The 26767-nt window shown below is 34.9% G+C and overlaps 1 pseudogene; it reads right to left on the bottom strand.

The window, feature by feature from the left end:
- On the bottom strand, positions 1–24787 carry LOC107946537 (DExH-box ATP-dependent RNA helicase DExH14-like; annotated as a pseudogene).
- Between the last annotated feature and the right edge of the window lie 1980 nt (positions 24788–26767).

Here is a 26767-nt window from a genome sequence, read left to right on the forward strand (position 1 = left end):
TTTAGATAAAAAGGCAAGTTTTCTGATAATTCATCATAATTTCGTCAGTACATTAGGGTACTCTCTCTCTTATATATATATATATACTGCTAGTACATTTGATAACAGAACTTAGCCCTGACTATATTCTAAAATTCTAGAATTATTTTCTTGCTGAATCATCAGCTCACACATGGCTTGTGGCTTCGAACGGCTACATTGCTCATGTTCAGCTTCCCATTTTTAGCTTCCAGCTTCAATTTTGCACCTTTTAGCTTTGATCCTTCAACCTTCCAAGTGCTTTTCCCATTCTACACTTTAATTCCATGATAGCAAACTAGTAATGTTGGTTGATTCAAGATGGTGAATTTGAAGAATCTTGGGTCAACTTCCAAGCATTATGCAGCAAGATTTTCAATGGAGTGTTCTTGCTCATAACCAAGATAGCAATCTGAAACTATAATTAGCTTCATCCCCTGGAAAGGAAGAACAATCTCCAGTTGTTAACAAACAAGATTTAATTCCATGGATTATGTATTCAAAGATCAAACTTCATCATTCCAAAAACAATATAAAAGGTTCACATGCTCTTCAATAGAAAACAAAACAGTAACTTCCTATTATCTGCTTAAACATTCACGGGATACAACACTCATGCTTGTGTGTGGACTTGTATTCCACAAAGGTTCAATTTTTTCCAAGTTCTTTATGCACTTTGAGGGCCCTTACAAAGTCGTATCTCCACACCCATATAAGAAAACTTGTAAGGCATAAATGCTAAAACCAAAAACTTAAAGCAAATGAAGAGTCAAAGTAGTGTGTGTATTAAAAAACATTTACTAATTAGCACATATGCACCTCAATCTCCAAAATCAAACCAGGGATGCTTGTTAGGTCATGCATCTATTCATCTCTACAAAATCATGAACTAATTCATGTAACAATTGTTATCATGTGAAAATTTTTAGCCTGCAAAAAAGCACATCATTTAAGGGGGATTTCAAAGGTCCTAAAACCTAATACCTGAATCAAGGTCACGTCTGATGGTAACTCCATGTGGGTAACTAAGCGATCGGAGAAAGAAACTCTCTTCAGAGCATATAGTTCAGCAGTACTGGTGTTACCAAGAATCAGCCACCATGCTTCATCTTTAATCTGTGCAATGGAACATCTAGTTAAGTTTGCATTCCTAAACATGAACTAAGAAACAAGAACCATGGTTTAAAAAAACCAGACTGGAAGTCAAATGCTGTGACCACCAGTTCCTGGTCCATCCAATTCGGCTTTTTCAGCAATGTCAAAAACAGTTTACCTTAGGGAAACGAGGGGCAAATGCCCTTGACATATTCCGCCTCAAATTTGTCTTCTCCAATCTGACGTTCAGTTGAAGAGACTTTTTGCTCTCAGTGCCCTTCTTCAGGAGTTTTAATTTGACTCGTATACAGGGGAAATGCTGCAGATCCTGACAAAAGAAAGAACAAAGGACCAAGCAAGGAAATCAGTGGGTACGACTACACATCGTGAATAAAATCCAAGCAGCAACAACAATATTTTTTCAGTTAAGAGGTCAATATTCAATCATGGACTTTCTACATATTTAGCAAAAGAGAGTAAAGGTCAGGAAAGTTGGTTCATTATTAGTTAATATGAGCGTACTTCCAAGACTTCAGAACTTTTTATCTTTTAATATTTGTCTTATCAATTATTACGATCACATCAGATATATGACCTAGAACAAGAAATAAATTTATTAGAATATAAGGCGATAACCTGGCTAACTCTATATACCACAGGAATATTTAAAGGATTTTTATTGATATCACCCTAGGAACAGAGAAAATTGAGAAGAGAGGAATGGATCCAAGAACCTTGGAAGTAATGCCATCATAACAAGATTTAGCAGAAAAAAATGTAACTCAAAGATAATACGACATATATATCTAGCATTATATTCTCAAAAAAGTGCACCTGATATAATTTTGAAGCAGGGAAATTTCCAATCACAGTTTGCAATGTTGCCTTAGGAAGATCTAATAGTTGCTGTATGGTGGAAATTCCTCTCTTGCACAATGAGCCAGCAAGTTCATTATTCATACACGGCAACATCCAGAGGGCTGAATCCTGATCAAACCACAAACCCTGAAATGATAGATGTCAGAACAAAGACAGAGAAAAACAATATTCTGTTCTAACCTTTTTTCCCCTTTAAATCAGATGAAAAACTTATCTGGACGCTGGCACTAGAAACTTCACTAACATTGGTAATATAACATCTAAAATATTTACAGTTGATCACTAACAACTCAAAATCAAACATATATTCTCTATGGGATGGGAGACAAAATCAGATATGTAATATAAAGAGTAATACCTGCATGACCATCTGCAATAGATGCATGCAAGCAATCGAACTTGTAAGCCATCCACTATTGGCACATATATCTATCATAGCTTGAATGATGCGTATGCTTTGGTCCAACACTGACTTTAAGTCAGTCACATAGTCGCTGATTGGTAAATCTAACTGGGAAAAATGCGCCTGAACTCCAAAGATATGGCCTTAATTAGAAAGAATAAGGAAAATTAAAGCACATTTGGATACCACAGATAAGAGAGGGTACAGATACATAATGGATGGAGGAATATATATTATACGCATATCAATAAGATGCACTAGCATGCGTGTCCAAGTATGCTAACGTGGAAAGCAAATAAAGTTTGGGGTTCTAATCATGCTAAAACCAGTCACAAGTAACTCAGACCTGGAATAGAAGGTTTGCTTTGACATGGGGATCATCAAGCCGATTTTGATCCACCATATACCGGACTCTCTTAGACAATGCTTCATTATAGTTCTCCTGAAATGCAAAAGAAATTTTTTATTAAAGGTTACTAGTAACATGTTATTTTGTGTGTGTAACTTGGGGGGGAGGGGGGCGCAGGACCACACAGTAATTTTGCATTCCACTATGCGTCATTTGACCTATTAAGTCTTAACTGCTCACTCACAAAACTATTAATATGAGGCATTGAATTACCTCATTATGTCGCACAGGAAGTTCATCATACTCAGAAGCACCCGACAAAATATGCAAGAACACCTATTATATGAATATTTCAACCAAAAAAAACAAAAGCCAGTGATTAGAGTAGCAACAGAGATGCCAAATTATGTCAACAATTCATTTTTTTACTTACTTCAGGAGACGTGTCTGGTCCAATGTTTGACCCAAACATTGATACAGTCATGTAACTAAGGTAATACTGAGATGCTATTGTTCCCAACATCATAGGCTCTACACTGTCTTCAGTCATTTTGATGCACCCACTATCTTCTAGATCCTCAAAGGTGCTTTGCACCAATCTGTCAAAAAGATATTTACACTTAGAACAGCAATAAAAAGGACAAGGATTTATCCCAGCAGGAAAGGTGCTGGGTGAGCTGCTAAACATCTCAGCACCTGGACAAATACGAACTCAATGTTTCATCTTCTCCACTCTCCAAGCCATAGTATGCAGGATTAACCATCTGAGACATGCATTTAAACTTAAGAACTCTTAAAAGGTAAATAAATAAAAAAAGTAATGTCAACTAAAGAAAATTTTAATTTTTCTTCTTCTTTTTAAACAAACAAACAAGACTCTTCATTTTCTTCCATTTAAGAGGCTTCCCATCTAGAGGTTGGGTCACTTCAGTTCGTTTCTGTTTGGGTAGCATATCAGGTTCGAGTCTTTCAGGTTTGAAACTCGTGTAATTCAGGTTCCAGTAATCTTGAGTTCAACAGTTTTGAAGTAAAACCAATTTCATTTTGGATTGTCTTTCAGCTCATTTGTATTTGAATCATTCTAGCTCAGGTTATTCAGGTTCAAGTTGTTCAGGTCTAGGGAAAGTGGCATGAAAGAAGTTTTAAAAGGCTGCATTTCTAGATGTGTATGATGTATCATATATGACAGCTATACAGGGGCATGGGGGATTGAGAGCTCAAAACATGTGAAAAATAAACAAAGAATTTCTTAGCTAGAAATACCTTATTTCAATCTAAGCAAGGACTAGACAAAAGCTACAGACATAAAGACCATAGTATTGCACCAAATTCAACAACTTCAATCATGTTAATGAGTGGGCTAAAAACCATGACAATATCACACCACAATTCTTTTTGTTCTTGGTGATGATAACAAAAAGCATACCAGTCTCCGGAACAAGTAGGTCCAAGTAAGATAATGAACAGCATCTTCTTTATGACATATTGTTCCAGAAACAATCTCTGCATTCATGTGATCATGCAACTGCTCCCTCAGGCTACTCTCAACTGGAAATGGTTCATATAGGAACTGCATAGTAAAAACAAGAAACATTTAAGCCATAAAGAACTTGGTCAAATCAGCAGGAAAATGGTCAGTTTTGTCCTGACCTTTTTGTAGAAGCTCTTTTTGGGTTCATGAACAAGAATAACTGCCTTCCCATGCTGATCATATTGAGGACGACCGGCTCGACCCATCATTTGCAAAATATCTGTAATGGGGAAATCAACATACCTCTTTGTTTTCCCATCATAATACTCTGTTCCCTGTGTCATTAAAATCACATTTGTTAAAACAGTATCATCCCAGAGCAAAAGGAACTATCTCAAGAAAAAGAATTTAAAATGCATTTCTTCAGCTCACATCATGTAAAGTCAAATCTCTAAAGCGACAACAGGACTACTATACCTCATGCTGAGATCCACTTGCATCAGCAGCCAGCAAGTGGAGCCCCTATATGACAATTGTCCCTTGATCTCAACCCAAGAAACTAGACTATTAGGGGATATTGTACCTAGTTCAATGAACTAAAAATGAAAGAATAATTTCTTTCCAGCTGATATGAGATCTACAATCTGAGTAATAGTTGGTCACACATGCATTCTCAACTCAGTCCAAGAGCATTCCTAACTCAATTTTCAAATAATTGTTTTCATGAAGAAAGGTTTTAGAAATATAATAGGAAACTCAAGACAGAACTCAACTCAGGCATATGGCAAAATCAAAAGACAATTATCTTTTATGTTCTTGAAATTTTTAATCTGAAAAACCAGACAACAGTTCCATGACTTCCTATACAAGTAAAACCATAATGAAAGAAAAAGAGAGCATGCATATGAAAATGGCATGGTTTATGTTTCCTTCACCTTGATAATAACCAAATGGGCTGGAAGATTTACACCCCAAGCTAATGTGCTTGTACAAACCAAAACCTGCATTTGGTAAAGGACGACTCATTCGTATTCGAAGTATTATCTTTTCTAAGTAAAAAGAAACCACTTTGTGATGAAGAAGTGCCTGGATCATGTTGTTGGCAAAAAGCTCCTCAACAAGAGATCTATCTTTGTCATTTAGTCCAGCATGATGCAATCCAACGCCAAACTGTAAGGTATGCCTCAGGTTCTGATCAGTAACCTGGGAAAGTACCATCTGCAAAGCTTCTTCTGGCATACTCAAAAATTGCCTTGGATTTTCGTCTGATGCTGCATACTTCAGTTCAACCAAACATAGAAATTTAACACCATGACAGCCATAAGCTATAATGCTATAGAAATTACACATGAAATACAGATCTCACCTGAATAAGGTCCAAAGCAGTCAGCCTTGTCTGACGCCGAGACGAAACAAAAATAAGAACTGGTTTCGTCGGTGAATGGGTGCATATTGCAGCATATGCTGGTTTATTCATACTATTCATTCTTGGACAGTAGTACTTTCCAGGATATCCCTGTTCCATAAGGAATATCTCAGAATAGAAAAATAATTATATGCAAGCTCCGATTCACTTTCATATCAACCAGAAAAGGTAATGAAAGAACTACCCTATCTAATATTTGCACAAAATTCAGGTCAAACACATTCTGAAAAGGTCAAGGAGAAAGTGTCCATTTTAGGTGATACACATTCTCAGCAGTCAAAATAATGTCTACCTAATACACCTGCATCAAGCTATACACATTCTCAGAAATATATGTCTACCTAAGCAATGTAGAATTAGATCAATATAAAAAAAATTGAAACTCATGCTAAAGCTCGTATTTCATGTATGTCCATGATCCATTGAAAAATATTCATAAAAGCTTGAGATTGGCTCAAGATCAATTTCTTATCCAATAGGTGCTGATTTAAGTGTAAGCCAATAGTCAAACTTAGATTAATAATCAAGTAACAATCATAAAGACAGAAAACTATGTTTGTGTGCGTCCATATATAACCTGCAAACGAATCATTAACACCAGGCATTTAAATCAAGTATTATTAGATAAAGTCAGGAAGTTTAGCTTAAGAAGCTCCAATGTAACGAAAAGTTGCACAGGCAAACTTTTTGAGGAGCCCAACACGAACTGCTAGAAGAAAGTTGTACTCAATTTTCAGCCATGACTGAAGCCCATTCTAGTCCTGTATTGTATCTACACCCTTCTAACAGGCTAAAATTTGAGTAAGATGGCAGGACCAGTTTTCTAATTGAATTGGAGCTTCAAATTTGCTATAAACCTTAACACCTATAGTATCAAAGATACAAACATCAATGGAACAGCATCTTTATGCTGCCACCAGCAAATTAATGCCTATCACAAGTACTTATAACAGGAAATCATCTCATTTTGGTACTTATAAGACCTAAAATCATAACCAGATGATCTGGGACATTGGGAAAAAATAAAATCAAAATTTGCATTTCTGTTTCTTTTTGGCAAGAAATTTATAGGAAACTTCCTTTCCAATTCTAATTCATAAAAAATCATTCATGCATGGCACTTCAAGGCATGCAAGCAGATTTTGCAAAAACTTAAACTTTAAGAAAGAATGCATGAAACTTGCCTGGATATGAACTTCAAGAGGTACAGGTCTCACACTTGGTTTAAAGTTGAAGAGCCCAATTTCACCAACACCCAACCAATCAGCCAAATCACTGAAAGAAAAGAAAAGAATATATAGGTTAAAAAAATATGATGCATCTCAAATGTGCCAAAAGAAAAGAAAAAGGAACACCAAAACTTAAAACTTTTAGGTTCGACCTGTAGTTGAAAAACATAGGGCAAATGCCTGGGTATCATAAATGTAAAAGTGTGAACACACCTAAGTTCTGTGCTATAAGTGTTTGAATGAGTCAAACCCCTGCATTATTCGGGTTTTACGGCAGCCTAGAACTCCAAAATTTATCCTTCAATTTTAGGATTTATGTGATCAAGTAATAATTGAACCGAACTAGTTGAACTGTAAACCTCAGTCCTAACCCTTATCAAAGTCATAGGCTGCAATAAACCTGGCTGGGAAGACTTATCTCAAAACTATCACATTATACCACCTCAATCTAGAGGTCTTTGTGGATGAAACAAATATTCTCCCTGAATATTCATTGAATCATTAAGGATCTATCATGTAAGAAGTTATACAAATATTCTCCATATGTCACTGGTATGGGTGCTCTAATTGAAAAATTAGAGCTCTATGGCCTATTACCGTAAGGGAGATAATCAGGCAGTCAATATTCAAGCCAAATCGAATTTTCCATGACACAAATTGATTACCCCTAGGTTTCCAGATAAACTAAAATAGCTTTAGGTTCACATGATATACCAATGAATTACTGTGCAAAAAATAGACGTACATGATAACTAAGTCAAAATTGATTCAGGAAGTTGCAAATCTTCGGAATCAGACAACAAAAAAAATTCTTATACAGCTATTGATAAGTACGCACCATTTACGTTGTTTCAAGAAAACAATACTTCCATGTAAAGGTCTAAATGCATTGAAAGGAGGGCAAAGCAACATAAACAATTTGAAAGCTTTGACAAATATGTTTAAATGATAGTTGACAATAAGAAACTAATAATTTCACAGAACAGACTTCTAGATGAAAAATAATGCAACAACAGCCCTGAAATGGAACCTTTGAAGATAAAGTGTAGCTAAATTTGGCATCGTAGTTTAAGTAGCTAAGCTTTAAACAATCCCAATATTCTAAGTTTAAAAGGATAATAAGAACATGAGGTGCAATACATGCAGCAAGGGATGATAAAAGTTGAGGGAAGCATAAAATGTGCATACCCTGCATTTGCCAAAGCCGTGGACAGCCCAACAAACCGCACTGCACGCTCTGTTTGTGATGATATGTATCTCATCCTTGAAACAATAACCTGGAAACATAATTTTCTACTGACATAATGCTCTACAAGTTCACATGAAGTTCAAAGCAGAACTCGACACAATCAATTAGAAAAGGAAATATTTGCAATCAACAAAGACATCTCAAATTGATAGCGGCAGATTAAAGAGCCTGATGCCTAGTCTTCCCTATCATGTGTAATCAACTAAATGAATATTGTTCTACTGTGCCCTATTATGACATTAGCACGTTTTCAGTATGATTCATATCCATAATCAGGCCCAGCTCAGATAATTTCAGAATCAAAGTAGCCAGTAGTTTAGAAACCCACATATAAAGCCATTTATGCAAATTATGGACAGAATAAAAGATTTAGAGCAATATTAATTTGTCATGACTTACTACAGCCATCAAGTAATGACAACCTACAATCCTTGGGCCTCTTCCTCTATTTACAATAAACAAAAGTGGTCAATTCTGATAAACCAATAAAATTTATGATGTTTTCTTCATAAATTCTTCCTTTTGACCACTGCATAAAGAATACAAGGATTTCCTACATTGATTATGATCTGCTTATTTCCATAGGCCATTCTGAAATCTAGCACATAAAATTCATAAACTTCATTAAAAATACCAATAATGGTTATGCTTGATCACTTGTAAGGTGTAACCTTCAAGAATACAGAATGTAGAACGAAGTAACCCACAACTCAAATGCCAGAAAATGTCAATAATTCAATTATCGAACGCTAATTGAAAGTAGCATAACATAGGTGTTTATAATTAAACCCAAAACCCTAATACAATGTAAAATACCAATTATAACCTAAGCTTAACTTGATGAAGTAAAATACAAATAAATAACCAAATAACCTAAAATGGCCTAGACAACCATAAAGATCACAATCAAACATAAACTATTAAATAGGGTCCTAGATAACTTAATCTCCTAGCTAGGATATCTCCATACTCCATCAGTATATAATTAAATTATTCTCTGAATCCTAGTGATAAGCAAGGAAAAGTTTAGCAGGCACTCTCCAGGACACACAAAAGAACTAACCTGCTTTTGCTTATCCAATATGCCTTGGTGAAATTAGAGTGAAAGCCTAACCCCTCGAGCCTGAAGTCCACACAAGTGAAGGAAAAAGAACTGATGGTCTATTCTCGAAAGGAGAAAACCCAGGAGAACTTAGAGAGACATATAACATCACAGTAGGTCCAAGGATCTGAACCAAGTCCAGAGAATCTAGATACTTGCACAGGGGAGATTATTGACCTGCCGGAAGGAGAAATTCCGGTTGGTTGAGAATGGATATTCTCAATCAAACACAATGCAGATGGTAGCATTAATAGGCTCGAAGCTCGTCTCGTTGAAAAGGGGCTTATTCAATCCTATGGGAGTGACTATGATGAGACCTTCGCACACTAGCCAAGCTAAATTTTGTCGAAGTACTGTTATCGTTGGCGACAAATTTAGACTGGCCTCTTCACCAACCAGATGTTAAAAATGCCTTCCTAAATGGAGACTAATAGGAGGAAGTCTACATGGAAATCCACCCCCCCCCCCAAAAAAAAAATTGAAACCAAAGGGAACATTGGCAAGGTGTGCAAGCTCCGAAAGCAACTGAATGGTCTTAAGCGGTCTCCGTGAGCCTGGCTTGAGAGATTAACAAAGGTAGTAAAGTACCATGGTTTCTTACAATGCCAATAAGACCATTTTATGTTCATCAACTATTCTCATGAGCAAAAAAGGAAGTAATTGTCGTCTATGTAGATGATATCATACTGACAAGAGACCACGCCAAAAAAAAAGAGAATCTAAAGGAACTCCTAGCAACACAATCAGAGATCAAAGACTCGAGAAAACTCAAATACTTCCTTGGTATGGAAGTAGCACAATCAATGGTATCTCAGCCACTCAACGAATGTTCTTGATCTATTGAAAGAAACAGGGAGCCTTTGGTGCAAACCAGCAAACACCTCAATGGATCCTACTAACAAGATGGAAAAGGAGGATGGAAGTACTTTTAGTAGACTAAGAGGTATCAAAGACTTGCAAGGAAGCTAATTTACTCAGCTCATACTAGACTAGATATTGGATTTATTGTAGGTATGGTAAGTTGCTTCATGAACAATCCAACGGAGAACCATTTACAAAACTGTGTATTGTATCCTTCAATATCTAAAAGGAAGTCCTGGTGAAGGACTATAATTCAAGAAAACATCAAACAAAGGTATACAAGAAGCTGATTGGGCTAGTTCCACGACAGACCGAAGAAGATCAACTATGGGTTAATGCACTTTCTCATGGGAGAATCTGACTACATGGCGAAGTAGCAATCAGTTGTAGCCAGAAGCAGCGCAGAAGCTGGATTTAGAGCAATGTCATATGGAATTTGTGAGAGAAACTGGTTAGAAAGGATGTTGAAAGAATTACAGATATATACTAAAAATTCAATGAAATTTTTGTGATATGCAGGCTATAAGCATTGTGAGAAATCCCATTCACTGTGATCAAACTAAACACATGGAGATTGACCGCCACCACATCAAGGAGAAGATAGAGGAAGGAGTTCTTAGACGAGTCAACGCACCTACACGTTAGAAGACAGCGGACATTCTTACAAAGGCATTACCTCAAAAATTTTTCGAGTCCAAGCTGGACATGACAGATATTCATAGTCCAACTTGAGGGGGAGCGTGGAAATCAAGGGATGTTTCGTATTTGGTGAAAACATTTTAGGAGTAATTATGTCGATTGAGGTTTTGTAGAGATATTTTAGTAATTGTTTTTTGTCGTGGTTGGTAGAGATAATTTATGAGTACTTATTGCCTTTTGTACTAATGCTATTGTTAGGGCCTAATATCATGCTTTGTGATAGTCTCCTATTTTTAGGATTTTAGTAACTATAAATAGAGGCTACTGTAACTAGCCAAAAGCATGGAAAAGAATAAAGTTCTTTTTTCTCCCAAAAATTCTCTTTCATCCTCTTTCTCAACAAAATCCTTTTCTCCCAAAATTTATCTTTCTCAACAGTATTCTCCTAGTCTTTTTACAGTCTATACCTATATGATCCCTCCCAAGCACATAGGTCAAATGCCCAAACAGAACATTTTGTTTTCCTAACTACTTTTGTCACGTTTTCTGTTGTCTATTATATCAGCACTCCCTCTGTGTTTTTTGAGAATATTGATTTAGTTACATTCTGAACTACAATAAAGGCCCGTTAGGCTTGATTGGAGCTTTAGTAAGAAGTGTTGTTCTAATAGTGTTGTAAAGAGAAGCTACAACAATGTTTGACAAACTTATTGCAGATAGTGTTTTAGAATAAAGATAACTATTTGATAATATTTTGTTTATTTTTAATAACAAAAAGACTCAATTTTATTAAGCTAAATCATAATAAAGGTATAGCTGAGAAAATAATAAAACAATATATAATTTTGTTAACTAAAAATAAAAGAAGTAACAAAGAATTGGATCAAATGCAAAAAATGAATAAGAAATAATATGGCTCTCCCAATATTTTGTAAATTATTGAAGGATACAATGAGAATGTAGAATAATTTCACTTAGTACTTGTTAGTTGTTACTATAAATTAGCACTTTTTGAAGAAGCTTTAAATAGATTTGTCTAAAAGCCTATGGGTTTCCCATGTCATTAAAATTTGAGTCAAACATCTTATTTATGCTTTTGATGCAAAAAAATTCTTCCATAAGCTGGCCAGACATCCACTAAGAAGAACAATAAAGTAGGATGCAGTTACAAGTACCTCAAGGATGGGTCCACGATCAGCTCCCAGTAAGTGAATCTCATCCAATATCATAAGTCCAACCTGTTGATCATTTTAACACATTATTCCTCAGGCACCAGAACTTATCATATAGTATACAGCTGTGATTTGCATTATCTTTAGAAGGGCAAATAACAAGAATAAAATATTATTAGTAACCTTTGTGACATAGCTTCGACTATGCCAATTCCGACTAATACCATCCCACTTTTCAGGAGTAGATATGATAATATCAGCAGACAAAAGGGCCATCAAATCTGGAGTATAATCTCCAGTCATTTCAACCTTATAAAAACATGAAGATAACATCAGTAACTTTCAAAAGAAAAACCATTACCAATGGATTAAGAAGTGTATACATAGTTTCATCAGTGCAAGTGAAAATTAAAAAATATGTACAACTAGGCAGCATGTATGCATCTAAACTCAAAATAATATCATCACCATTTCTTTCCCAAGCTGAGAGACAAGACGCTTCCTCCAATCATGCATCCTTTCCCGTACAATGGCCTTCAAAGGTGCTATGTAGATAACCTGCAGTCAGACATCGAGTTTTCAGGATATGGAGCACTAAAAAATGTCACAGAAGCTGAATACAAGTCGACACCAAAAGTTCAACCAGAGACTGAATGCAGAAAACTTTCTTTTATAAAATTAGAAGGGCTATGCCAACTACTATATGAGCATAGTAGAGAGAACATAAGCAGTTTGCTGTAAAGATACCTTTTATTTTAGTTGGTCGACCCTGCTGGCCGGCAACAGGTATATTAGCAAGAAACCCTCATTTTGATTCTATCATTTAGTTTTAACCTATATCTTTCCTTCCTATCACTGTTTATACCAATCTCTTTGGGATGCCAATAAAAACATCAACGCTCATACCTTCATATCAGGTTGGGTATTGAAGAGGTGCAGCATAGCAAGTTCAGCCGATATAGTTTTCCCGCTACCCGTAGGAGCTCCTAATAGAACATTGTTATCTGTGTGATACAGGACTTGAAAGATCTGACACAATAGGAGAAACAAAGTAAGATTAAAATAATTAAAATCTAGAACAAGAAGGCATCGCTATACAAAAACATAAAGTAAATTTATTAAAGCAAACCTGCGTTTGTATCGGATTAAAATGTGAAAAGCTATACAATGATTCATAAGTGCTGTTGCCGAGTGAAGTTACAGGCAGAGGCTTCAAATCAAGAAGCTCTGTATGAGTGGTACGAGCCTGTATGAAGCATAAACTTTATATTAGACAGGCTTTTGTCAAGAAATAAACAAGACAAACACAGCTCGATCAAATGATTTAGTTATGATTAACAGGAGTGAATAAAAACCTCTGGCAGTCTTAGATTTTGGAATGATATAGTGTAGAAAGCCTCAGCATACAACCAAGAATCAGAAACAGCACGAATGTAGTACTGAGGAGGATGTGGTTCAAATATTGGTACAGTAAAGGAAAGCTTCTGAGATTCTGTTCTAGCCATCTTCTTTGTCAGTGTAAAAAGCTCCGAGTGGTAGATGTGATCATTCTCAGTGTCCTATCCAAAGTATTCCATCAAATCAGATATTCTAAAACTTTAGTGCCCATAAACACATGTAAACAAGCAACAAAACTCTACACATTGTTCAGAACAGTTAGCTAAGATCAATTCAGTGAAAATGAAGTTATGACAGATATCAAAGTCTAAAACACCAGAATATGGCATGACAGAACCTAGTTTGTAATTCCAAAACAGATGTACTCAGATGTTATAAAGCAAGGTCATTGACCCATGTCAAATAAAAACTACATAAGTATTAAAATAGATAATAAACAGTCACTAGCTTAGAGAAATCAAATCAAACAAATATGCCTGCTTTCTCTAGAACTTAAACAACCTAGTAAAGGACTATCAAGTTAGCACCTCAACAAGTATCCACCAACGTTGTGCATCACCGTGAAATCGGTCTTTCCAAATAAAATCAGAAGACATAAGCAAATCCACCTGAAAATTGAAATTGTTTTCATTAACCCTAATTTCAAACCCAAAACTACAATCCAAAAGCTTTTCTTTTCAAAATTTATGCAAAAGAAAAAGAATAGTTCAAAGGATAATTACCTTTAAAACAGTCCTAGTTATTGGACTCACAGTCGCTGATAACTGGACCCAAGGGAAATATCCTAAATATTGCTTAACCAACTTCCATTATCACGAGAAAGAAAAAGATCAGGAAAAGTCATGATATCTTTCCAATCAAAAGAATTAGACAATCAATGCAGTTGAAAGATATACCCTTCCTCCAGGTGCATAACGAATCAGTGCACCAATGTCTTTTTCTTCCATCTCCTGAAGACGATCTAAGTCAGCCCCTCGTTCTTCAAGCTTCCTTAATATCTGAACCAGTAAAGATAGCATTATCAGAAAAACTGAAAAGGTATAGAATGAATCCTTTAAACAATCAATTCACAATAGCATGTAGGGCATACTTCTAGTGAAAGATCTTTATCAAATTGTCTGAGTGGATGTTGATGAGGCCAAATTTGGCGATCCACAGCCTTGCAGTATTCCAACATGAATAATGTCATCTCACACCAGCCTCTGTGCAAGCATATTTCAAACAAAGCACGCATGATGCGAGCCAAACTAGCACTTATATATGCAGCATCAGATACCAATGAAAAGGAATCAATGGAGCCACGTGATATGTACAGCTGCAAATTATATAACCACCACATTAGTCATGACAATTTGTTTCATTTAGCAACTAATAAACAGCATTATTGCAGAACAAAAAGCAAATACCTGAATGAGAATTGAAATTTTCCCATGCTTGTTTGAAGGCCCCCCCCTAACTTCTAATGGGCATGATGTGCGCGCCAGCATCTCTAGCTCATTCTGCTCCTCTTCTCGAACAACAATGTTTTCAAATTCAGAAGAATGGGCAACCATTTCAATTACCTATAGCAATAGCAGAATGACAGGAATATGAAAAGAATAAGTCATGTATTGAGCCTCTTAGTCTTAAGAAACTGTTGAAACCACATCACAGGACAATAAGCCTAATTAAAAGATCAATACCCTATGGACTATTGCAGGAAACTAAAGAATCCATAATCTACAGTACTTGTATTAGCATCTATAGTTATAAGAATTCCAAGAGTTACAATGTAGAGAAAATGAAACAAAAGACAAAAGAGATGAAAATTGCATCAACTAAAGGAAACATGTAAAATCTTAGTTGTCTAAAAAATTACCTCACTGTCACTCATATGGCGCCTCAGCATTTCATTGTAAGTTTCAACACTAGAATATTGGATATAGAAGTGACTTGCAATACGACCAAGCTCTGTACAATAGAAATTCCCACTTTTCTCATCAAAACGCATCATTTTAGCTTTGTCTAGTGCACGTGCAGCATCTGTTACTAGAGCTCTTTGCTTTAAACTCAAAGAAGGATCTGCCACAACCTGGCAAACATAAAAGCATAACAAATTTTATGTAGAAACCCTCTTGAAAATGCAGTTTTAGAATCAGGCCATGAAAAAATCTAAAACATGTTCAGATCAGTTGAAGGAATTAAGGTATACTGTCAAGCAAAAAGGCATCCTCCTCCAGATCACACAAAAACCCCTTCTCCTTCACCCCCCCCCCCCCAAAACCTTCTTCCCCCTGAAAGAAAGGCATTCATCTCCAGCCTCACAATCTAAAATCCCAAGAAAGTATCTAGTCACCTCCTCACAAACCTTAAATTCCCAGAACCCAAAGAAAGACAAATTCATCAAGTTATCATCAACTAATTAAGAACCAGAGATCCAATGAAATTGAGGTGGCAGAGCAACAACATATAAAGATCTAAATTTGTAAGGAGGTATCCAGAGCTGATGCTATATTTCAATAACAAAATACAGTTAGCAACAATATTAGGTACCTCATCCCATCCAATGCCATATGCCAGTGGGTTCAACCTCATCCTGATAAATAGATAGGTGTACCCAAGCCATGCGCAAGCCTCCTTGACATTAGTTACAGTACCCAATGCTACCTCTGCATTTAAATTATCTTTCAACGAGCTGATAAACTGCAATCAAAAGAAAATTTTAAAAACAAACAAAAGACTGAGTGTTAGACATAAATCCTCAACCTCAAATCTTGTAGATCAATTTACACACTATAAAATGTTATAGTCACTAAACATGCTTATCAATGACCTCAGACGAATTCTATGATATTCTTTGAAGGAAATTCAGATGCATAGATGATCTTTTGACAGTAAGAAGGGAAGGAGTACATATGCATCAAATATAATGTTTTAAAATCCACAAGCTCGTCATAGTACATGTAGTAACTGACTTTCTATAGGAAGTTGGCTTGTCAACAATCGCAGATAGTAGGCTAGTTTATCATGAGATGTAATTATGATGCCCTCACCACTTTTGTCAAACTGAGGTCGACCTGCCCTTCCAAATATCTAAAAAGAAACTTCAACAGACTATCAGAAGTCAAAAAATACAATTAACCTGTTGTAAAATCATGTCTTAAGAGGAAACGAGATTTGCCTGCATAATATCTAGCATGCCCAGGTCTCGCCACCCACCAGCCTTTGGATCATATAATTGAGTCCCCTGGGTGATAACAGACGGATAAAATTAGAAAATGAAGAAAATAGAGTAGAAGAAATGTATCTTGCGATAAAACTCATTATATTGTATCTATCTAGCCATCCAAATTTAAGTGTCTCTACTCCTTTTTTTAATGTTCTTAAATGAATTTCTTTATCAAAAGTCAAGATCAAATTTTCAATATATTTTTGGTGGTACGTTGCATCAAACATATCCACCTGTCCTCTAGTAAAGAACGAGTGCAGTTTTGGAAGAATGAGATCTCCTCATCTTTGAACCAAGGGGCAAAAAGGTAAGCATACATAAGTCACTCTTAAATCAATACCACTGAAGTCCATTGCCATTAACATGATTTATTATCCGCATCTGCTTAGCAGAGAACGATCTTTGACATCCTGGAATGGAAGGCACTTATCCTCAGGTTCTAGATGACCGATTGTCAAGGTCAAGTTAATCCAGTGAGCTGACTCATAGGATAATCAGGCTAGCTTTCAATTTTCAGCAAATGAAGCAACAACTAAAGTTCTGCCATGCAGAGTAAAATGAATGATGTGTTAATGCAGCTATTCACAGACCTTGATGACAACCGTGTGAGCAGGCAAATTAACACCCCAGGCCAAGGTAGCTGTGCAAACAAGTACCTAAAATGGAAAATGAAAAAATTCAATGAGAACTGGGTGATATAAAAGTCAAAAGGACTAACCTTGAAGCGAAAGTTGAATCAGCTTTACCCTCAAGATTCCATCAGAGAAAAGCCTCTCAGTAAGCCCCCTATCAGAACGTAACATACCAGCATGATGCACACCAACTCCGAAATCAAAAAGCTGAACTAGATCTTTGTTTCTTGACTTAACAACTTCCTTCTGAAATGCATGAAATAGAAGTGCATTTAATAAGCAACAGAGTGACATGGTGAAGAAAACAAAGGTACCTTTCCATTCCTCACCTTGATTAAGGAGAACTGGGGATGGGCATCATTCTTGAAAAGCTCAAGACCCTCATACTTTCGAGCAAGCTCAACCTGCTCATGAGGTGTTCTCAAAGTTAACGCAAAAAAGCATGGATAAATCATGAAGGAAAAATATGAGTAAAAGGTTCATATCATATATTTTGCACGCATCTCCCAACCAATGCAGTATTTCATGTGTTTATAAGACGTATATGCTATCAGATATTTGCATAGTTCAAAAATTTGTGAGATATGATTGTGCCTATTAATAGCATATCTTTATGTTGCAGTGTAAAATATCTGTCACAGATTAGAGCATTTCTTAAAAGTATCAATTTATACAAGAAGACCAGGCTTCATCTAAACTTCAAGTTTTAAAAAAGAACATGTCTTTAGATAAATAGTCTTGGAAAAAAAAGGAAAACCATGTTTTGGTTGGAAAAATATTTAGGTGCAGCCTCAATTTTTCTCACAGCTAGTCATCATATCCTAATAAAAGTGTTTCTAGAAGTTCCTGGTTCAAAACCAATTATTTCTGATTCCAAGGACTATACCTTTTCCTTAACATAAATATCCTTTACTTTTAACAACTTTGAAAGTCATTCTACAACACAAAAACATGAATGCACATGTATGCAGAGAATAGACAAACAAAAAGAGGGGACGACTACAAATGCCAAACAACTCAACCACAATAAACACTTATTAAGGGTATACCAGCTTCTCAGCTGTTTTGACAGTATCCTTCCTTGAATGAACAAACACCATCGCCTGGTGACCTTGCCTTAAGGAATCAACCACCTGGCAAAAAGGTATAGCCAACTTAATAAATTATCACTCTAAACCTGAGTCATATAAATTATAAAAAGAGCCTACTAGAAATTAAAGAGACCTTCTTATAGCATATCTCATTCAACAATTCATTACGGGCAACAAAGTTCTGCTCACTAATTCCAATATATTGTTGAGCAAGCGGAACTGGACGATAACTAGAATCAAAGAAAAAAAGGCCAGTCTCTGCATTCACTCTAAGGAACTGTGCAACCTGGACATTAATATTAAAGACATTAGGCATGCTAAGCATTCAAAAGTAAAAGAAGGATCAGAATTTGGGCATTTTAGAGTGAATATTATGTTCCAACTATCAACATATGGTCAAAGAACCTCTAAGTAATTAGGTAGAGTAGCTGAAAGGCCAACAATTCGTATCATTGACTGTGTCGACTCCACCTGCCACAGAAAGAGAAAAAGAAATAAGGATAATTGAAACATTTAGATTTAAAAGCAATATTAACTGAAAGTGATGATGACACTACTAAAAACCAAGAATACACAAGTTAAAACCAACATATAAATTTGTTTAAAGTACCCCCAGAGGAAGATGAATAAAATTTGTGTTCAATAAACACACACACATCAAATTCAAAAAAGGAGAACAGACAGTCTTATTCTCCAACTAAAGCTAGTGATAATTCTGGTTGTCATTTAAACATTTGAACTACTAACATGGACTTGGTTAACTTTCCTTGAGCCAGCACAAGTCTTTAACTGAGATTCCAATGTATTAATTCCATACAAGCATTTATTCTTTTTCGCTTATAAACTCACTAAAGAATGTTCCTCCTTGCAGCAGTATTGTGCACCCGTGACCTAGTCCAGTAAGCCCATTATCTATTAGGTGAGAAAACGGGCAAAGCACTATTACTTTATGGATGAAGTTTGCAATCATACACATGCTCTCAGACTACGTTAATCATAATGTTACCAATTCAACAGCAGAGACAATGAAAACTTTATTACCTGACGAAGAGTTCTAGCCACTAGAGCTTCTATTACTGGACCTCTATCATCATTTAGAAGATGCACTTCATCAATAATCAAGAGCTTCACCAGCATTGAGAGTGACATATCACTACTTTTGCGAAAAGGAAAAGCAAAGCCTTTAGGTTCAATATGTTTGTTGTCACAATAAAAAAGTTAAGCTCATCAAATTTATCAACAACCAACCTGAGTTTCTTCAAGTTCATTCTTAGAAAGTTGCATGTCTCCAGTAAGTTCTCTCACACACATATTCAATGGAGATAAGCGTTGACTAAATGTTGATGTGACCTCAGCAGCTAATGCCTAAAAATATAACCAGAAACAAGTAGTCAGTCGCAAATACTCCCAACAAAAGACAAAACATATGGAGGGTTCAACCTTCATAGGAGCAACATAAACAATCTTAAATTCATCTTTATGCAAGTAGCCATCCTTGAAATGCTCCCCAATCTGCAAAAGAAAACCCACTGATTACAATTTATCTTCCTTTCAGTCTAGTTCTAAAGTTATGTCCCACAGGATATATCTGTGCACTGTTAACACAGTGTATGAAGAAAACAAAATGTAATTGTTACAGTTCAGACACATCATATTATCTATCCATCTACCAATGGGCAGCATCCAGTGTATCAAGAACCATACAAAAACAATGATTAATTTGTATTCCCTGCCAAATTGTGAAATAGAAAACTCAAAAGTGAAGATCATAGGGACCTGGCTAAAGAGTATACCTCATGTAGGATAGATATCACGGCTATGTTTGTCTTGCCTGCTCCAGTTGGTGCACAAACCTTGACAGACATCAAAATTACTTGAATTCAACTTTTACAAAAAAGAAAAAGAAAAGAAAGAGAGACACAAAAAATTAATATTAAATTCTACTTGTAGAATGAAAGACTCACTAATATATTCTCATTAGTGTGATATACGGTTTGGAATATCCGACTCTGAATACGATTCAGAGATTTGTAACCCCGAAAAGCAGCTAGAGCGAAGTCATCCAACTCCTTTATCTCAATCTGACCACAACCAAGAAAAGAAAGTAAGTACATTAAGCCACTATCAAACGTACAAGTGGGCCCTATAAGTGAGGTTGTCCACTTGTAGGCCCTATAAGTTACATCTAAGGGGAGTGTCAATAGGTATTAGCCACATCTTTAAGTATTAGGTTTCTTGTAGTCTAATAGTAAATTTGGGCCCCTCCACCTAGTACCAATTGGTTTTAGGTTGGATGCTTCACAATCCTTTTCCTCTTCTTTTATTTCTTTATCAGTTCTTCTAATCAAGGTCACAGATTGAGATAACTTCTCCAGCATGATAAATCATGTTTAATGGATAAAAATTAGGATAAGGGCTAGGATGTCGAATGTCGTAGAAAGAGTAAGCTCAAAGATGCAATCAAAGTAGATGAAAGCCCACAAATAGATGCCCACAAACAAAGGGGAGTGAGGAGATGAAACACATGGAAACATCACAACCAAGGTGTTAAATATACAAAGAGTAAAACAGGACACAGGTGACTTAACTTACTCAACCATGTACAAGTCATTTTTTAAGAGACCATTCTTGAACATAGTAAAGAATTAGAGTCAAATTTTATATTTGAAAGTACCTACTTATTTTTAACAGTCATAAAAACAAATATGAACAAACATTAATCCTAGATAACAACATTTTCCCATAATGCCTGTCAGCCCATTCCTTGTACTTCTTACATAAACTTCACTGACCAAAATCTCTACCACTTTAGCAATTGTAAGAAAAATACTGAACCAACCAACAAAAAGTATTGTGAATATAACATGATGGTGAAGAATAAACATTGACATAGAAGAAGTACCAGCTTTTCCCCAGGTTTCATTTGAGCAGTTGGTGTTTGGGGTATAATCACCTCCTCATACCCCTTAAAATGCTTCCCTACAGTCCCTTGTGGAAGGGCAGTTACTGCCACAGAATTAGACCCTTGACCAGATCCAATCAAATCTTCAAACGGACTTCTCTTCTCACTCGCTTGAAGTAAAGAAGAAAAGCTTGCAGCTGACATGTCACTCTCAGCCCCATATTCAGTTGCACGTCTGTTACGCTTTTCCTCCTTGCGCCGCAGTTTATCAATCTGCTTCTCAGACTCTGTTTGGACAGTAACCTACAATAGAGAGAAAAAAAAAGGGACTTTTAACAGTAATTCAGTGTTTTTATGAACAACTTTCTTCTAACAGAAATCCAGCAATACCTGGGTCCCGTAGCTGGGCATGCGTGACTGAGAACTTGAAGTCATTTTTTCAGATTTCAATACAGATAATCCATGATGAATAGCTTCAACAAGCTCCTTTCAATGCTGGAAAAGGGGAAAAAATCAGCAAGTGACTTCTCCAAAGACTGAATCAGAATTATCCAAATAGTTAAGCTTAGGGGAAAATAAATAAATGAAAGTAATGGCTTCATACTAAGAAAAAGATAGGAAAATTCTGAAAGAAATAAAATTACAAAAATGGCATTCAACAAATAAAGAGAAGTTTTTAAATTGACAAGTTAATATCAATGTAGTCAAGCACAAATCTTATCCTTCAAGGTCAGCTTCCACTAATTTGAGAATCAAAATTATGTATTAACCTTAAAAATCTCAGTGAAACTTAAAACTGCCAATTTGTTAATCAAATATAAAAGCATAAAAAGATTGGACTTCCGCCAAAGCAGCATCCTTTTTTCGGGCTTGTGAGAGAGATAAGAGAGAAAGTATACTCCACGAGAACATTAAACATATAACACAGAAAATAAAAAATTAATCCTCTTACCGATAAAAGGTCTTGAACAGTTTCAAATGCGCTATCCCCGACAAGGTCCAATAAATCGCCAGCTATCTACAGAATACTATAAATGTTATGCAAGAGATACAAAAAAAACATGGATAGGCATAGATCAGAATGATTATCAATCCATACCTCTTCACCAGGTTTGTCTGAATCAAGTACCCGACAGATTGCCATAGCCAGGTCATCTCGCGAAAGCTGTGAAGTACTCCCTCTAACAATTAGTTCACATGAATCTCTTAACCAACTTAAATTGAAGTTTCTACTATCAGTATTGCCATGATAATTTCTAGGGCCATTTTTATCATGCCATCCTTCAATAAATGAAGAAGAAGGTGCAATACTTTCCTCACCCAGTAATTCCACATCCTCCAAAGAAACATCCACCAAAAACCGGGCTGGTGCTTTAAAGGCAAGGTCAGCACCAAATTCTGAATCATCTCCACTTCCATCTACATGCTTTTCAGAACCAAGTATGGCCCCACTGTCTCTTGGTTGAGACTGAGATAGCTTCTGTGCCAAAGAGGACACCTTCCGCACATTAGCATGTGAAACTCCATGACCAATAACTTTCTGCAATTCTACCCTGCAAATAAATGAAATTTAGTGAAATCAGAAAGTCTGAATTTACATTAGAATCCTACCAAATATCTTATGAATTTGTCAGTCTTTGGGCATGTTCAAACACAATGTTCACTCATCTTCTTGCAAGAACCAATTCAACCACCATGAACCCTGATGCTTAAGAAACTTAAGCCAAAGCAAGGGGCCACAAAAACCATTGCAATTATAACCTTTGAAGTGAACTAAGTGAAATCTATCTCAAAACTTAGGTCTTTACTACTTCATGGTTTTGGTCAGGATTTAACCACCAGTTCTTCTATCATCACATATTTAAACTTACAAATTAGATAATGGACAACAGGATCCTTTTCCGAGCAAATGAAGCATACAAAATTAGAATGCTGGTAGAGACCCCTACTCATGCTAATTTGACTCCCATAAATAAAACCGGGAAAAGGCAATGAGAAATTAAAGTCTTACGTCTTCTTGTTTATGTTTTTATCAACTTCACCCTCTTCCACTGACCCACTAAAAAAACGATAAGCAGTCAACACAACCTCGCGGAACTCTTCAGAAGGTACATCTCCATCAATCAGCTCCACCACTGCCCCAATGAACTGTTTGTATACTTGTCTCACTTCTACAGAAGCTGCTTTTATAAGTCCCATCAACAAAATGAGCATAATGTTAAACCCTATATGATGTAGAAAACACTAAATGTGTAGTTAGGATACTGCGATCAAACAAAAAAATAGGTATCTACCTTCTTCCCATCGATGAACTATCTTCCTTGCAAGCTCTGACTCATCAAGTGGGTTTCCCGAACTAAATTACACAATTAAAAGAAAAAATTCATAAAATTTTAGACTGAAATATTAGGTAGCTTTTAACTTATGTTAGAACATAAAATGAGTTTTCTGAAGCTAAAAACTAAAGTTCCATAGAGAGCCCATGAAAACATCTGCAAGAAAAGTTGATAGGCAAATTTAATGAAATTTTCAAATAGACAAGAAAAAACTCTTCTGCTTCCTCTAAATGTTGCTTTTGCTATTTGTATCTTAGTTAGAGCAAAAAGTAGAAGCAGAGGAATTCATTAAAATAAAAAAATAAAACAAACCCTAACACGATTGTACTGTATAAAAGTAATCTATGCCCCTTGTTCTAATTATTCGAAAAAATATTATTTACTTTTGCAATCATAAACAATTATATCTAAAGAGATGAGGGATCAAGTTACACAAATGTGAGATTAATTAGCTTAACACCTTTTAATTTGTTAACAAACCAGGGTAAGATTTAACGGCGTAATCATACATGTTGTGCACGCAAAGATTCAAATCAATATGATATTTCTATCATATCCAAAAAAAAATGTAATGTAGTTAAGAGACGGAATTTTTTATATTAAACATTTTATATGATGTTCATGAATAAAGCATGAAATACATCCGCCGGATTGAAGAAATATACAGCATGAAAGTTTAGGAAAGAGTGTAAGCAAGTCTCTCTCCGTACATATAATAGCTTTGGATGTAAAAAAAAAGGTAAGAAGAGCAACAACCAAATGTTACTTTTAGTTATTCAGGATAATTTCAATCCAACAGCACTTCCCAATTCGATAGCATTTTTCAATCCAAATCACTTTAACAAACAACAAATCCTAAACATTCCATATTTCACTTCTGAGCAAATAAAGAAAGCATTCAAAAAGAACTTCATCTGTATTACTTGATAGCTTTTTTCTGGGTTTCAAGGATGATCTTGCGCTGGAGATAAGCTTGGTCGATATCGAACGGTTCCCTTAAAGAATGTCAACCGAGGAAGCTGAACCAACATTTTATTATTCCTCTTTTCCACGATCACAGCAGCAACAATTTGTGCGTTTCTCAAACCCTTGCTTTTTTCCTCCTTTTTTTTCGGATTAACTGTGCAGTAGAAACTTCATCCAAGGAAGACTAGGCGTCTCGTTTTATATAAGAACCTTTCGAAGCAGTCGCCATTGGCCTCCTGGTGATATAAAAACATACAAATGAATGAACGGGTTTCGGGTTGGGACTTATGGGTCTAATTTTGGTGAATTTGGAAATTGAAATCCGCTAAGGAAACAGTCCAATTGAGATCAGACCCAATAAAATCCCCATTTTCCTTCGAACTTTATAAACCTAAGAGCAAAAGCTTAAATGGACCTATTTATAGCCTGCTTCTATACTTCACAGTTGCCTAATTTTTCTTTTCATCTCTCTACCTAATCAATAAATATAAAATGGGATGCAAATTTCTTAAATGGATACTACTTTTCTTATTTTATTTTGGTTCTCTCTCTTTACTTTTTTTTCTATTTTTTTCTATTATAATATCTAGCGATGCTCGAAATTTATCCTTCCAAGGTCAAGATATTGGTGATTAATTTTATTTTCAAATTTCATCACGTGATTGCTCAACCTAATGAAACTAAAAATTTTCTTTCATTGATCAAAATCAATGTGATCAAAATCAGATTGGATAGGCCAAGAATTTGAAGGTTAAAACAGTCTCGAAGCTATTATACACTTCGTAAATTTAAAATTTAGTCTCGACTTTTATTTTCATGAATTTAACTCATCTACTTTCAAATTTAAAAATCCAAGTCCAATTTTTACCACTGTTGAAATTAAAAAAGAATATACTTAGTAGTCATGTAACAATAAAAATAACGTTAAAAATATTTATGTGGATTTTTTTTTTAAATACTCATTCGAACTCGTAATGATAAATTATTTTTTATTAGAATAATATTCTTAAGAAAAATTAACACCAACATTTTGATTGAAATAATTAACAATATTAACTATTTAAAATAACTAATGAATTACAAAACTAGAGGGGCTAAATTATGTAAAAAAAAGCATATAGATTAAATCTAATGCCTTAGCGTAGTATAAGAGTCAAAACTAGAATTTGATCAATGTCTTATAATGTAAAAGAAAAAAGTATGGCAAACCCAAAAGAAATTGAAAACTATGTGTAACTAGTAACATTTAAATTAAAAAGTTAATAATATTAACTTTTTAGATTAAAAATAATTTATAAATATTAAATTATAATTTTAAGTATAATAAAAGAACTAAAATTGAAATTTAACCATTTTTCTAGGAGGAAAAAAAAAGGGGAAGGACGGTGGTACACGTTTCAACAAATGAACACCCTTTTAATATAGTTACTAGTATGGTTTCACTTAGGTTTCACATTGGATTAATTATTTATTTTTTAATTAAATTATAGAGTAAAAATTTGAAGGTTATAACAAGCTGAAAGTTCTTGTACTATTTGTATATTTAGAATTTAATATTTATATTTTAATTTTTAGGAATTCAAACCCTTTACTTTTTGAAATTTAAAAATTAAGTCCATTTGTTAACACTGTTATAAATATTTTGTTAAATTTACTAGCGTGACATTTTGAAATTAAAAAAATATTTGGCATCCATGTAACAAAAAATGGCATCATAATGGACTTAGATTTAATAGAGAATTTTAATGGTGTTAACATTTCTTAAAAAATCACATCAATATTTTAATCAGAATAAAGCATTTATACTAACCAATGACATTATAAGAATTAAGGTACCAAATTATGTGAAAATTAAAGTATAGAGATTTAGTTTTAAAATTGAGTAAATATAAAAATTGAAATTGAAATTTAACCAATCTTTATATAATCTTAAAAGAATAAAGGACTTAAAGATGAAATTTGACCATAATCTTTTCATGTCAAAAAGAAAGAAAAGGACCATTGTCATGAAAGGAAGGCCATATGGTTGTATAGATATTAGAAGTTAAAAGTATAAAATTAAATTTCATATTTAAGCATAATAAATGGATACAATATAAAGGTATAATGACTTTTTTTACTCTCCAACTTTATAAAAAAATCATTTTAGTCCTCCATTTATTTTTGATCTTTTTTAGCTCTTGAACTTGCATTTTTTTGTCGAATCAACCCAAAATAGATGGAAAAGTTAACAACAAACGTTGCTGACATGACATACATATGGATTACCACGTGGATGACATGCCATTATCTAATTAATTATTTTAATTTTTTTTAAATTACTTTTTATAATTTTTAATTT

The sequence above is a fragment of the Gossypium hirsutum genome, chromosome D12 (assembly GCF_007990345.1).
Source record: "Gossypium hirsutum isolate 1008001.06 chromosome D12, Gossypium_hirsutum_v2.1, whole genome shotgun sequence".
Lineage (NCBI taxonomy): Eukaryota > Viridiplantae > Streptophyta > Magnoliopsida > Malvales > Malvaceae > Gossypium > Gossypium hirsutum.